Below are 15,556 nucleotides of genomic sequence, written 5' to 3'. Positions count from 1 at the left end.
GTGTAGAGTCTTACACTGAAGAATAATTTCATCATGTGAGCTCATCAAATGGCCAGTAACCAGAGGAAATAAAGGATACATCAAGTCTAAGGCCTCAGTTTCCTGGCTGGCTGAAAGACAAGTAGATGGTTTGTTTCAATGCAAAGCCAGAGCACAAGCTAAAACCAATCAATTTCCTGTGATGAGGGACTCTGGGACCACAGCTGACATAGCAATACAGATGTATCCAGAAAGACCCTTTTAAGTGACAACACAGAACAAGTTTAATGAAAGGCAATACTACCTGTTTCACTTACTTTTATTGTAATAAGTAATCTCAGAATGGATAAATATTAATTAATTAAATAACACTTGTTATGTTCTGATATGTTTGATAGAATTGTTCTATATTTTTCTAGTCATTCAATTTTATACACCAGATATTTCAGCTCAGTTGGGATGCTATAGCTAAGGGCTCTACGGCAGTACTAAGTTCCAGTCAGGCAGAAGTGTCCTGTCACATAAGCAAATGAAGAACTTCCCAAGTGCAAAGGAATAGCTGCAATTCCTAAAGTACTTACTGCTGTTTGCTCTTTTTTGCATAAATCATAGACACTTGTTCTTCAGCTGCAAACAAAGGGAGACAAGGCAATTACAAGGTAGTGCAAAGAACCAGCTACATCAAATCTATGCATGTGCAGCAAAACTGACCTTGACAGTTGCATCATTTTTAAACAAGCAGTAGCACTGAAATCTGAGGTGTATAAAACAGAAAAGAAAAACATTTATATTTATTAGCATATAAATGATTCTTCATGAGTTTCCACTACTTGCCAGATTAGTTTCTAATTACTGTGTACAAATACATTTTTGAGTCAAAGAGATGGTGAAGAAAATGTGTGAAAGACTTTTAACTGGATAAGAATATTCTGACCCAATTTTGCATTATTTTTTTTCTTTTTCAAGTTCCTGATGAATAATGACATTTAAAGTGTCTTTGATGGCAATGCCTCAATGGCTCTGAGGTATCATGAAGTGATAGGATCTGTTTGGAGCAGATAGAAGATGTGGTCATGCCAGGAATATCACAAAGCCCATCAGCTAGTCATGCATACCTGTGGACTTTTCATCCACTGCCACTATATTCAGTAATCAGATGACTTTTTTTCCCAAATAAAGCTTTTCTGTAGCATTGTTTGTACAGCTTAGAGTTATGCCACTAGAGTTGCTCTATTTTAGTAGTCAGTAGATTGATCTTTTATTTTTGCTGCGTATATTGCTCTGTTACAACATTATGCTCTTTAGAAAGCAAAAACAAAATCTTATTTTTAAGAGATATTTTGAAATCTAGTATTTCTCTTTGCACATTCTGCTCTTTTCAAACTTTATTCTTTCATATTTTTCAATTGGATAATTTTTTAATTTACTTTTGTGACAGAATTATAGCACTGTCATAGATTTAATATGCTTCCCCATTTTTAAACTTCTTTATATTTTCATTTACCTTCCATTCTACCTTTGCTATTTTACTCAGCAGACACTGTTTATTTGCCCTTACTTAGTGCAGATTTGTCACTGATATAATGAATACATTTTCTTGGAGAATAAAATTTCAAATCACATACATGGCATCTTTCTGAAAGCAAAACTACAAAAAGTCTGACCGTTGAATCAGTACTTTAGGTTTCAGGAAGACTGACAAAAAAATGAAGTACACACAAATGTTGTAGGTAATAAGAATGTGATGGATTGTTATTGAAATAAATGGTCTGAGGGACTTTGGAGCACTCAAGGTCTTTGCGGGTGGCATGCTTGTAATTTAGAGACACTGGATACAAACAGAGTTGTCAGTTCTATCCTGTCAGGAGCACATGCTCTGGATGTCAAAGATAGAGAACTCAGAGGAAAAATGTAATGGCTGAACCTTACTATCTGACACCATGATAATTTGGCCTCTTAATGGACAAAACAGAGGTGTCTTTTCTACCTACTTCCTAGCATAATTTCATGTTCTCAAATAGTTTTTGTTTGTTCTGTCATTCTTGGAAATGATAGCCCAAAAAATTTTATCTGACAAGGGCCATTCAACAAGTAAGCTGTGATGTCCAGTTGAATGTGATCTTTTTTTAGTGTGAAGTTACACAGATAACAATAGCAGAATACTTCCTGTGTTGAAAAATTTTTATTTGCACTAGGGAATTAACTGAATTTTTTAGCAACTCCACCTCCTCCATCAGAGGTATTTCTCAGATGAATTAGATTTGAATTATAAATTATCTGAAGGTTTATGAATGTGTAAGTTCTTTCCTTGGTGATCATAGCCTGAATTCGGTAATCTTCAAAACACAAATCCATCTCTTAATTCAAGCCTGTCTTTAATATGAGTATGACCACCAGGCATTTGTCAGAAAGACAGATAGCCGAAGGAAATCACAGATTTTAAAACCTTAGAAGTATAATGAGAGAAGATGTAGATTGTCTTTCTTGACAAGAATTACATGTTCTCATTTGGAAGAACTGTAAATCACTGAATGAACCAGTGTAATTTTCTTACAGAGATAACCCTTGTGCAGCAAAGCTGCCACTCATTATGAACTTCTGCACAGAAATGAGAAGTTCCTGCATTTGACCTTTCCACCAGAGGTTATCAAGAGGTCTTCAGTCTTTCTTATTATATTTCCACCACTTAAGTGTCCTTTTGAGCTAATGTCCTGAAATTTAGAACGCTCATTAAGTATGGACTATTGACTGCAGGATAGAAGAAACGTGACATATGACATTTTTATCATAGGTCACTAAAGATCATTTTTTTTTAACAAGGTACAATATAAAGCAGTCTCAGCCTGAAGTCATAAGCTCATTTATTATCAAAAATAATTTTAATGGACTGAGCAACTGTGTCACTAAAAATCTCTGCCTACTCAGTATCATAGTCAATAGCAAAATAATCAATCATACAATGTGTGACAGGCATTTAATAATCACGTGGATAAAAAGTGACATTGTGTTACCAAACACAATGTAGACATTGTTTAAATGATTAGTGCTCTAGGTAGATTAGAGTGACATCTGGGTGGACTAGGTGAAAACTGATTTTTAAAGCTTACAAGCAGATACCTAATTCCTTACTGAGAACACGTTCTCCCCATCCACAGGCATATAATCTATATAGGTTTGCTGTGATTCTACACAAAATTTCCCAGATTTCTTATGCTAGATCAATAATTAAGTTCATACAAACATATAAGTGCGATATCAATAACAATGTAATTTATATGATGACATTTAACAGTAAAACCTAATACTCCTGCAAATCCACAACAAAACTGAATAACCATTATATCTTTTGAAGGAACCCCACAATTTTTATGCTGTGCTCTGTTCATTTCCCTTACATTTATTTTTATCCTTGTTTTAATTTTCTTTAAACAAGTTGTCAGCTTATGAAATTATACTTTGGGGTATTTACATTTTGAATAATTATGAATAGAAGAGGTGACTTTTCCTTTTCTTAGTCAAAGTGTTGCACTGATAAAGATGTGTTTCACTGCTCCACTGAGATGTACTTATGGAGCACACTTTCCATCCACCAGCCACCATCTGTATCAGTGACTTCACCTAGGAAGGAATGCTCAACTCACAGAAATTCTGTGAAAAATAAATGTCAAATATCTGTGACATTTAAAGAAACTCAAAATTACATTTTATGAAGTGATCTTAAAAATACACTTTTTTTTATTGATTCTATTTTCATAATGCGAAAATTTCACTGAAAATGAAGGAAAAGTTTGTTTTCTATGAGTGTTGCTTATAGATCTGAAAATTTTATCTGATTAAACAGTAAACTTCCATTTCACATAATATACAGTGCATTAGAACTTGAGCCTTTTTTTCTTTTTTTTTTTGTATTTATTTTATTGAGCATCTCCCAACTCATCAGATAGTTCATCAAAAAACATTTTCACTTGCTAACTAAGAAATGGGATCATTTATGTATGCATGATTATTTTTAGATTATTTTTTATGATAATTTTGATTGAAATGAAGACTTCTGCAGGAGACAGGTCTTTCAGTTGTCACTTCTAAAATGGTAAGGCATACAGAGAAATCATTTTGTAGCTAGCTAAAGAGCAACCGGACAGAGATGGAAGGTAGCTTTATTATGATTCTGTCTATGGCAACATTATTAGAACTACATCTTTCTAAAAGGAACAATTACTTTATTACTCTTCCTAGAGTCCAAACTGCATGAAAGAAAGATATGGCAACTACAGCAGGAGATGGCTAAGCCTGTTTGACTAGTGATGAGTTTGTGTTTTTATTTCTGTCAGTCAGAGATAACCTTCAACTTTGGGCAGTGCTATTTTGATTACGCTTATTCCTGTTCTGCTACATTAGAACTGTGATAGTCTTTTCTGTGAAAAGTGGCAAAATGGAGGTTACCATAGCAGAAGGTAAGGCATTTCTGGGTCAGTTATTACAGAAAATGAGGATTCTTATGTTACTGTAAATATAATCTGGACACAGTTACATTTCTGCTAAATTTTTTGTAACAGAACAGGCACTGGATTTCTAGAAGGAGTACAGGCATACATCCTTTATCTCAATCATGATTGCTAAACAGTGTATTAGTGTCTGATCACTGTACCAGGCTTCTTTCTCAGATCCATTGACATGGGAACTTCTTCATACTTACCTTCTCTCCCTCATGTCTTCCTCCTCCTCATCTTCCTCTCAATTATTCATGATCACCCACTTCAAAAACTAGCTTATATTGTGCTCCATGGAATTGTCTTGACCCTAGCCATGTGTGTGTGATATTTTGAGCAATTCAAAGTTTTATATTTTAATGGGTTTCAATAATCCTGTAATTCTTGGGACACAAATTGTCAGTTTCTCATATCAGCTCCTCACTAGCTGATGAATATCACAAGTATTTACACCTTTCTTTGCCCAGGTATATCAATATTGTGAAAATTATACTGTGTAAAATAGCATAATTGTTAATCACAGTCATAGAATGCCCTAATTGTCACCTAGTTCCAACTACTCTCTTGTGGGCAGGGTTGACACCCAGCAGATTAGGTTGCCCAGGACCCCATCCAACCTGATCCTGAACAACTCCAGGGATGAGACATCCACAGCTTCTCTGGGCAGCTTGTGCCAGTGCCTCACCACCCTCTGACTAAAGAATTTCTTCCTATCATCTATCCTAAATCTTCCTTCTCTTATTTTAAAACGATTCCCCCTCATTCTATTACTATCAGACTGTATAAAAAGTCTGCTTTCCTCCTGCTTATAAGGTCCCATCAAGTATCGGAATGCTGCAGTGATGTCTACCTTCACTTCTCCAGGCTAAACAAGGACAGCTTCCTCAGCCTTTCTTCATAGCAGAGGTTGCAGATGTCTCATCACTGTGGCCCCCTTCTGGACCTGCTCAAATATCTGCACATATTTCTTGTGCCAGGGGCCCCATATCTGGGTGCAGTACTCCAGATCAGGCCTCAGTACCCTCACCCAGGTACTGGGTGCAGTACTCAAATCATGCCCTCTCCCTGCTAGCTGCTCCTTTTTTTAATGCAACCTAAGGTACAATTGGCCTTCCAGGCTGCAGGCACACATTGCTGGCTCATGTCCAGCTTTCTGTCCACCAGGATCTCCATGTCCTCCTCGGGCTGCTCTCAAGCAGTTCTCCCAGTCTGTAGATATGTCTGGATTTGCCCTGACCCAAGAGCAACACCTTGCACTTGTCTTTGTTGAACATTATTAAGTTCACATGGAGCCACTTTTCAAGCCTGTCCTGGTCCCCTTCCTTTTATTGTGTCAGCTGCACCACCCAGCAGATTTGCTGAGAGTATACTCAATTCCATCACTGATGAGATTTTTAAAGATTTTAAAGAGTACTGGTCCCAGCACTGACTCCCGAAGATCACCAATCATCACCAGTCTCCACCTGGACATAGAGCCATTGACTACAGCCCTCTGGCTGCAACCATCCGAACAATTCTTTATCCACTGAATAGCCCAGCATTCAAATAAATATGTCCCCAATTTAGAGATAAGGATTACATGTGAATTAAGATCATGTAACTGCTTCTGACATGAATTTCATCCAGATCAGTTTATACTTGCTAGCATTTTGGAACACTGACTCAGTGCTGATCAGCTAGTTCTAAATATACACTATTAGCAGAATGTGATATTTGAGTTTGCGCCAATGTTTATAAGACATTTTTTTAGACTGCGAAGTCTTAAACAATTAAAATGTCTACATGTAATAAACTATTTATTGGAGCAAAGAGGTTAAGTTTGAAGTAAAACTACTTTTGATTACAGCAGTATGCTTTTTAGACAGTGCATAGCTATATAGATTTAATGTGAGATGCACTTTCCTAACAGAAGCAGTGGGACCTTTTTATTACTTGTATAGCAAATATAGACAATGGCTTTGACTGTTCTAATTTTAAATGTTTATGAATATAGGAATCTAAATCTTGTCCATTAGAAGTAGCACATCACAGGTGCAGATGACATATACTGAATGATATCTCTGTTCAAGATGCCAGACTTGGAAGAACACAATGGTTATGTGTAAATGAGGGGAAGCTTTCTTGTTAATAATATTTATAAAGATAATATATATATATAATATGTCTAGAAACAGCTACCAAACATTTATAAGGATTTACAGCTTATGTTCAAAACCTACAAGGTGTAGTTTCTGAAGACAAAGTGTTAAAATATGAAAAGATCTTTTGGAAAAAATTGCATTGTGAAAAAATACAACTTTTTTTTTCTTGAAGATCCAAGAGTCTTGACTTATTAAAATATGCAAATCACTCTAACACTTTGTTTAATTGCTGTTTCCTTAAACCCATCAAATCTTCTTAATTATTCTCTTCTTTGTCTTTAATTAACACCCACTCCCTATTGGCTAAAGTGTAACCCAGAAGACCTAAGCCTGTGGAATTCCCAACTTATTAAAACTAATTGCTATAATAATTAGCAACCATTGGCAAAATATTCATCACAAAGAAAGCACAAAGGCATCTAATTAACACTCTCAAAATGCTAAGCATTCACTTCTTGGTATTTTACCTGCCATTTCATGCCTGCATTTTTGAAGATGAACAGCATACCTTGTCCTAAGGAGAAATGGTATAGGATTTCTCTTTAAAACCTGAATTTGTTAAAACTGAATCTTTTCACTGCAGCAACATACTGATTTTAAAAACCTCATTTAATTCATTTCTCAGGCCCAAAATAGAAGTCACAAAGAAAGAAGAATTCTATAACAGAGACTAATTCAGTAGCTCAAGTGGGATATGGAAGATGAATAGAGTGCACTGAATAGGAGCATCCTGTAAACAATGTATGATCTGTCTTCACAGGACTATTGCTTAGTCTGAAGTGTTTTTTTCTTGTGCTTTGTTCAGTTTACCATGTAGGAATCACTTCAAGGAGTGACAAGTTAGAGTCGTGTTTTTATACAGGTATGTAAAGGCTGAGTTTACCTGTTCAGGAGTATGCACTTTCTGGAAACATCAGAAATATTTACTTCTTAAGACAAAAATCATTTTCTTGTGGTTTTAAGTGAGTAGACTTGATATGTAATTGAGAATGCAAGCATTAACTTGTACTGATCTCTGTGGAGTGCTGCCATAGAACAGACTGACTTGGTTTGGAGTCAAACTTTTCATAACATACATATTAGCGGAGCATAGTAAAGAAAATATATCAGGTGGCTATGAATTTTACTAGGGTTCATGAAATTTAGGCTTCACTTTCCCAAGTGAAAAATAAGCTTTTCATTTCAGATTTTAATTAAAAAATTATTTGTGATTGTGGATAAAAATTATGAAGAATGTATTGTTATGATTTTATTCTTAAGTATTTGGAAACTTGTGCTGCATATTAGAGAATAAGTCCAAGTAGATGTACAGATACTGATATTCTAACCTCATTTTACAGTCATAAAATATGTTACATTAATGAAGAGACTACACTGCAAATCACTATCAACCTGTGTTTTCTTGTCTTTATGTTCTAGCAGTTGCACATTTGCTATTTGCCTAAGAAAGTGTTACTAAGAGTGAAAATAACTGTAAGATTGAAAGTACTGAATCAAAAGTAAAGAAAGTAAAACATAGAACAAACGGATAGCAAAATTCAAAGTGGAGGCAGGGTTAAATTTGCCTACTGTGTTTTTACAGTAATTCCAGTCATAACATCTAATCTCATCCTACAGTGTGATTTACTAGTGGTCAATTCCTTTTTTTGCTCCCTAGAGAAGACTACAGGTAGAATTCTAGTGAGATAGACTGGCTAGCAAGGAAAAGGGGCTTTATTCAATAGTCACTGAGAAACATAGCAAAATGAAAAGACATTAGCATACAGGAAATTCTTCTTTTTCAAACTCGAAAAATTGACGGAAAAATTTTTACATGGATTTTTATTGGAAAAGAGGTGAAACTAACTAAACTACCTTAAAAGTATTTCTAACATATAATATTTAATAACGTTAATCAGAAATACAATGATGTGCAATCAGTGATCAATAACTGAAACTATGAATGAAAATGTTGTTTCATTTTTGCAATTTGATTAGAGCAGTGAATCTTAAGAGAACTCAATTTAACACAAATTACTGAAAAACCATGAGAAGAGGCAGAAAGATAATACTGTTTCCTATTTACAGAGCTCATTGCATAGATTAATGGAAAGTCCAGAAAATGTGTGGCACACTCCCATTCTCAGAAGCTGAAAATTACTATATGTACTTTACTATCCCTTCAGAATTGAGGATAAATACTTAAAACAAGATCCCCTAAACCTCCAGTGACTATTATCTTAACAATACTTTTGAAATGAATGCCTGTTTCTCATGTGTTTTGTCTGTGAAAAAAAAAAAAATCAGATCTCAGATTTTACTCAGTGCAGACAGATCTGAATTGAATGAAGAAATGAGTGAGAAAAAATGGAAAATTAAAAGAAAAAATCATTTCCCTGACTAGATCTCTGTTTCTAAAACATGCTGAAGAACAAATACTCAAGAATAATGAGACTCAAATAACTGGAAGTCAAATATGAAAATAACTTCTGACTATCTGCACAGTTACAAGTATATTTGCAAACTCAGCTTAGTAGTAATGGCCTAAATAAATATTTTCATTGGATTTAATTTAAAAGGGGATACAGTAATACTATTTGTCAAGATCTCAACTCCAAGTACTTTACAGTATATTGGGTACGTCTTGAATTTAGGAACCTGTATGTCCAGTCAAAATCAATGATTAAAATTCAGGTACATTGTTAACCCAAATATTTATGTCAAATATTGTAATATAATAGCATCAATTTATCAGTAATATGATCTAAAGAAAAATATAGGAAAGCCTCCTCTCATTGCAGCTTTTTAAGGTTATCTCCCTTATGTAAGATTCCAATCTTCAGAATGTTTCAATTTATTCTCATCTATTTGATAGGAAAGTTTTGAAGACGCACAGCTTCTGAACAACACAGCTTACTCCACCTAGTCTCAGTATTCATCTTTCAGCCAACTTTGCTCACCGAACCTGGCTTTGCTGAACTCTACTACCTTTTTTGAGAAAATAGTTATTCTTTTCACTGGGTAGCTTTGGTTACCATTGCAACAGCTTAGCAAATGTTTGTACTCTCCAACTAGCAAAAAATGTTCAAGGATAGTTTATCTATGAAAAGAGTTAATAGGCTGATTGGAAAAAAAGGTGTTTCATTGCAAAATTATTTAAAATATGGCTTTGCTTACTGGTTGTGCAAGAGTGAATGAAAAATAGTTGTTTTGTTTAATCATTTGGGTGGGTAAACTCAGAACTTTGCTCTGAGTTTGAGCAGATCTGCATTTGAATAACTGTTCCAGGCTAACATCCTAATTTCCGGCTGTGGCTACTCTTGGGAAAAAAAAGAAAAAAAATCACGTTCACCAGACATTGCCCCAAATATAAGAAGTCTGTTGGTAGAAATATGCTTTAGTTAGTCAATCTTACATTTTCCATCAGATGTACTTTTTCTGTGTACAAAATCCTGCATAAACAATTACTTTATCATTGTGAACAATATTATTACTTTTTGTTCATTGTGCATTTAGACATTACAGCTAAGATCTATCAGTGGAAATACTGTGAAATGCATCATGGTTGATATATCTGAGTACTGTTATTTTGTCTTTCCTACTAAAGTTAAATCACTGCCTGCGATTTCTCTAGTTGTGCTAAATATGGGTTTGAGTTTGCTGAAGCAAGTATCACACCTACAGGTCACTCTATCAGCTTCTCTTCCTTGGGCTTCACTGCTTGTGTGATGAACCTAGGACAGCTAGGTATCCCATTATTTATTTATTTACTTATTTATTTTTGCGATATTCAGCTCATTATTTTTTACCTTTAAATATTAATAAAATTTCCTTTGACATAGAATCATAGAATTGCGCAGGTTGGAAAAGACCTTAAAGATCATTGAGTCCAACCACAACTTAACTACACTACCTACTAATACTTCTACTTACCTACCTACCTACCATGCTACTACTCTAACAACCCTCCAGTTAATAATGTCCCTGAGCACTGCATCCAAACGGTTTTTAAACACATCCAGGGATGGTGACTCAACCACCTCCTTGGGGAGCCTATTCCAGTGCTTAACAACCCTTTCTGTAAAGAAGTGTTTCCTGATATCCAACCTAAACTTACCCTGGCACAACTTAGAGCCATTTCCCCTCTCACTGTCACCTCTCACCACATGTCCTGTGTACCATGCTCTTGCCTCCAAATATCTATCCAGAAAAGCACTTCACTCTCATAGGTCTCTTAAAAACACAGAAGTTTTTGTTTACGTAGGTGAACCAAGTTTCCAGATTGAGAATCTAATCAGAAATAAAACTAAAATAATAGAAATAATCCACTCTTTTGGATAGTTCTTGAACTTGGCTGCATCACAAGTGTATGCAAACCTACAGCATGCCCTGTGCTATAGTCTTTCTTTCCAACCTTAACATTCTTACAGAAATCACTGCTGCTTACCTTGGTTAGCAATATGGGAGTGCACAGTGATTCTGAGAGCAACTCATCTCCTCAAACCATTGGAATCTTCAGCACTTGATTTTTCTTGTAGTACTTAACAGCCATTACACCCACAAGGCTGAGGGGGAATAATGTATCTCTGACTTTTGCAATATGGTAAAAGTGACAGGGACAACCAATAAAGGATCAGAACTTCTCCAGAGTCACCTATTTAGGCAGTGTGTTTGATATTCATTCCTTCAAAATTTACTCCCTTCACTCTGGGTCTGCATGTCAGTGTACATTATTATTATCTCACACGCATTTTCCAGCTTTTGCAAGATATTGATGGAGGCCTTTCTGTAATAGTTATGTGATTTTTGACAGAATGTACACGACCACAATTATCCAGCTTAAGGCACTGCAATCAGTGATTCTGACTCCAATGGGAACATATATCAACTAAGCTCAGTTAGAATAGCTGTTAGCATACCTGTGAGCTTTAAGCAACTTTTTCTCTAGCAGTAGTAGAAAAAATACTGTGTCCCCAAACAAAACTATTTTTGTGTGTTCAAGCGAGTAGGTAGCTAAAATATGCAAACAAACTCTGTGATTGTCAGGAAGTACAAAAGTGTCTAGATTAAGCAGACAGCGCATACCAACAAAAGCAGGAGCAAATCAGTGTGATTTTAAAAGACTAATCGTCAGCAAAATACATATACCTAGTTCTTATAACTAAGTAGACCTAAGTCTACAGGAGTGACAGAGAGTTTCTGGAAAGACTGAGGAACCACCATACTGGCCTGCTCAGCCTCTTTCTCAGCCTGCATCATCTCTCTCATTGACCAGGGTAATGAAATGTCATTCTAACCCATCTGACTTCTGTCCCTCACTGCATCATAATCCTCATGGAAAAGGTACACTGTGTATTTAGTGAAAGTGGATATATATGTTGTTAAAGTGCTTTGCTTTTCAAATCTCTTTATTGTCCTCCCTCCCATCTAGTCTGACACCAAAATAGGAGGAAATTATGAACTCTGTATAAGCCTGCAACACAAAAATACCAGATATTGATAATTTCTAATTCACTAACTTCTAGTAAAAGCCACTCAATCATTGTTTCTTTTCACAGTATTCTCCCATTCCATTTAATTTTCTGTGAATTCAATATGCAGTGTTTTACAACAGTTCTCTGTTTTTCCTCAAATACAACTCCGGCAACAAAGTTTAGAATAGTAGACAAGAATGTGACAAAACAGAGACAGAACATCTCTATCCAATAGAAATGAATGGAAAAAGCCACTAGAATTTACTTGTAATTTGAACCAGTGTTCATGTAGGTATGTAGGTAGTTTCGATTTAAGTGGGAGTTTGAGCTCATATTAGTGTGATAGTAGATATACAGCCATTGTGTCCTAGTGTGGTAAGGAGATAATGAGTCATATTGCAAAGGACTGTGAAGTGTTTGTTTCTTCTTATATATATATGCTGATCGTGCACTGTCAATCACTTTTATTAAATTTCAGTACTATTATAGCTATGCTAGTCATGAAAAATGGACTAAAAAGATCCTATCTAACCTCTTCAGAAAAAAATAAGAATCTATACAGAAAAAAGCTTTGTATTATGAATGCACGCTTGTGTAATTTCTCTCTCTCTCTGAATAAAAAAAAAAGAGGGCAAACTTCTAAAAAGTGTACATTCGTTAGACTGAAAAGTAGACTAGTAACTACCTTAGACACAGAAACTAAGCAAGAAACTATCACCAGCAAATTTGTGATAATTTAATTATTGAAAAAGAATATATATTTTCTCTTTATGAGAACAACCGAAATTAACAAATATTTGGGCTTACATTTTCGAAGTCAAAACAAATGACAAAACAAAATCAAAACAAATTAAAAAACAAATTACTATTTCCCTTTAAAAATGAAATAACATACTATTGATATTTTGTTTGCTATATCATAGCTAGTTGTGTTGAAGAAGTGGAATAATAAATAGATAATAAAACATTAAACAAACAAACAAATAAAAAACCTTTTACCAGATAATTTAGCTAAATTGTCAAAAGGAAGTATTCAGTATAAATTGTTCCTTTTTTGAAGCTACTAGATATTTTGGTTTTGGCACAAACCAAATCTCAGTGTTGAATTAATGAGCAAATCCTGCAAGGTAAACCTGATTACAGCAAATTGTCATTCTCAAAGATGATAGAGATAGAGTGGAAGTAGCTCAAAGATCATATTTATCAGTCATCAAGATTTTCCTGTCAGAAATTAGAAATTTTAGAATCATCAAATACATAATAGGCTGTATCTGAAGCTTGAGAATATTAAAGGTTGGAATTGTCGAAGTTAGTATTGTAAAGAGGTACTACATGAAGTGGTCGGGAAACAGACTTCATGCTGAAGAACTGAGGAAAATTGCTCTATTTTTGTTTTTCTGTTATCTCCTGAGTATGTCCTTAAGCAAATTGCTTCATCTTTCATTTTCCCTAGCTTCTTTTAACATTTTGAGTGATAATTATTAGAATTCTTTAGCTCTAAATGCCTTTTAAAAATAAATTTATACATTAAAACAAAATTCTGAAGGATTTGAGTAAAAATTTTTAATTTCATTTTCTAAGTGCTCAACATTTCAGTTACCCTTAAAATTATCTGTTAAACTAAGGTTTTTGTTTTTTTTCTGGACAAATTCTAAAAGCTATTCTGGAATGTCTTTGCCTCCTTCAGCTGTGTTATCCTGTAACTCACATACTATGGCACTTGCAAGAACCTTCTTGGTGTTCATTCAGCTGTGAAACAAAACAGTTCAAGGAGCAGAGCTGCATGATATCTATCTGGGAGCAACATAGAGGATAATTTCAGGAGAACTGAGTTAGACTGACTTGATGTGCCCTGGCTAATTTTAATCTACTCTTGGATCATCTACTAGTAAGTTATCATATTTTACATGTTCAGATATGACAAGGAATGGCTAAAATTATCTATATACATCTTCACAATTGTCATTTGTAAGCAAGAAATTCACAAGTTTGTTCTGTGGTCCTATGACAAGTGCCAGCTGGAGGGAGATTTTTATCTTAAACAAACTGAAAAATAACTACCATAAATAGCCATTTCACATCTTTCATTTAAAAATGAAATGAAATGAAATGAAATGAAATAAAATAAAATAAAATAAAATAAAATAAAAGACTCACAAAACATTTTTAACACCTTGTTCTCTTTGGTGGATTATCATAGTTCACACATTTGATTTCAGCTAGTGATTCTCAATGCTACATAGCAAAGGTTTTGGGAACAAAGGTACGTGTATGCAGTGCACACATGTCCATACATATCTGAGGGTGTTATCATGTCCTGTCAGGAAAGCTGTTCAGAAATCTGTTTTTCATATCGTGAGAAGATATTATACTGTAGTATTTGGTCTGGCCCAAAAACCAATAAATTTTGAAACACTTTTTTCGTTCACAGATTTATATTTGTTTACTTTATAATTACTCAATTTTCTGAATTTCAGTACATTCACTTCTATATCTCGAAAGTGTTTGAACAACTTTAGAAGTCTCGCAGAAAGATAAGTAGAGCACAACAAGCATTTAACCATGATGACATAGTTTGAGTTGTGCTCTGTAAAATGACAAGAAATGTCTGAAAAGTTTTCAGTCAACACTATACATAGCATCAAGGACAGCTAGCAGAAACTCTGGAGAACTGGAGAGCACTAGAACTGATACGCATGGCAATGAGCATATTCACTTTCTTCCCCAACTGCAGTTGCTTCTGACAAAGAAGACTGTTCTTAAGCATTTTTATGAGTAACTCCAATTCCTGTGAAAATAGATTAGGTACAGACATTTTAAATGTTCATACCCAAACCTCCAGCTCTTGTTCCTTGTCTGGTTCTCATAGCTTTGTCCTTAGTTGTTCACAGCAAGGATTCCTATAAAGCATTTAGGAATTCACAATATCAAGCAGCAAGATATTTTTGTTCCTGTTTTTTCTTGGGGAGGTTGATTAGTTGTTTTTTTGTTGTTCCTGTTGGTTTTAATTCTTTATTCTTTATTTCTTTTCTTTTGATCAGTAGGGGTGAATAATGGAAATGAATTACCTGGATAAATAACGAATTCTGTCCAACACAATGATAGAAGCCTGGGGTCAGGTACTTGCTTGATTAGTGTATTTATGCAAAGGGAATATTATTTTAAATGCTACTTTGTTTTTAAAGATCTCAGTAACTTGAGTTGTTTTAATTTCTTCTTCACAATTTATGTTCTTTTTCCTAGGAGCAAAGCAAAATGCATATTCTAGCACAGAGATAGCATCTCCTCCCCCAAAATCTACTCCTAGTACCTTTAGTAAATCCCTGTGAAGTAATTGAACATCTCAGCTTGGATATTCATTTGTCCTCAAGGTACATCTTGTTAAAATCTTGCATCCTGTGTATAATTTGCAGTCCTTTGGGAACATTAACATTGACTTCAAATTTTGGGGGGAAAAAAAAATTAAAAAAAAATCCCTAGGTGGCAATAACAC

The 15,556-nt window shown here is 34.7% G+C and overlaps 1 long non-coding RNA gene across 2 annotated transcripts in view; it reads left to right on the top strand.

Annotated features, from left to right (window-relative positions):
- Positions 1 to 14,202, top strand: part of LOC121109399 — a 41,499-nt gene extending 27,297 nt beyond the window's left edge. For both annotated transcript variants that reach the window (XR_006939797.1, XR_005849372.1), the window contains one exon: positions 13,751 to 14,202. This is a non-coding gene — a long non-coding RNA (uncharacterized LOC121109399). The remainder of the gene's footprint in view (positions 1 to 13,750) is intronic.
- Positions 14,203 to 15,556: the final 1,354 nt, after the last annotated feature.

This window comes from Gallus gallus, chromosome 1 (assembly GCF_016699485.2).
Source record: "Gallus gallus isolate bGalGal1 chromosome 1, bGalGal1.mat.broiler.GRCg7b, whole genome shotgun sequence".
Classification (NCBI taxonomy): Eukaryota; Metazoa; Chordata; class Aves; order Galliformes; family Phasianidae; genus Gallus; species Gallus gallus.
The sequence above is the reverse complement of the archived record's forward strand: the minus strand, read 5'-3'. Positions and strand labels throughout refer to the sequence as shown.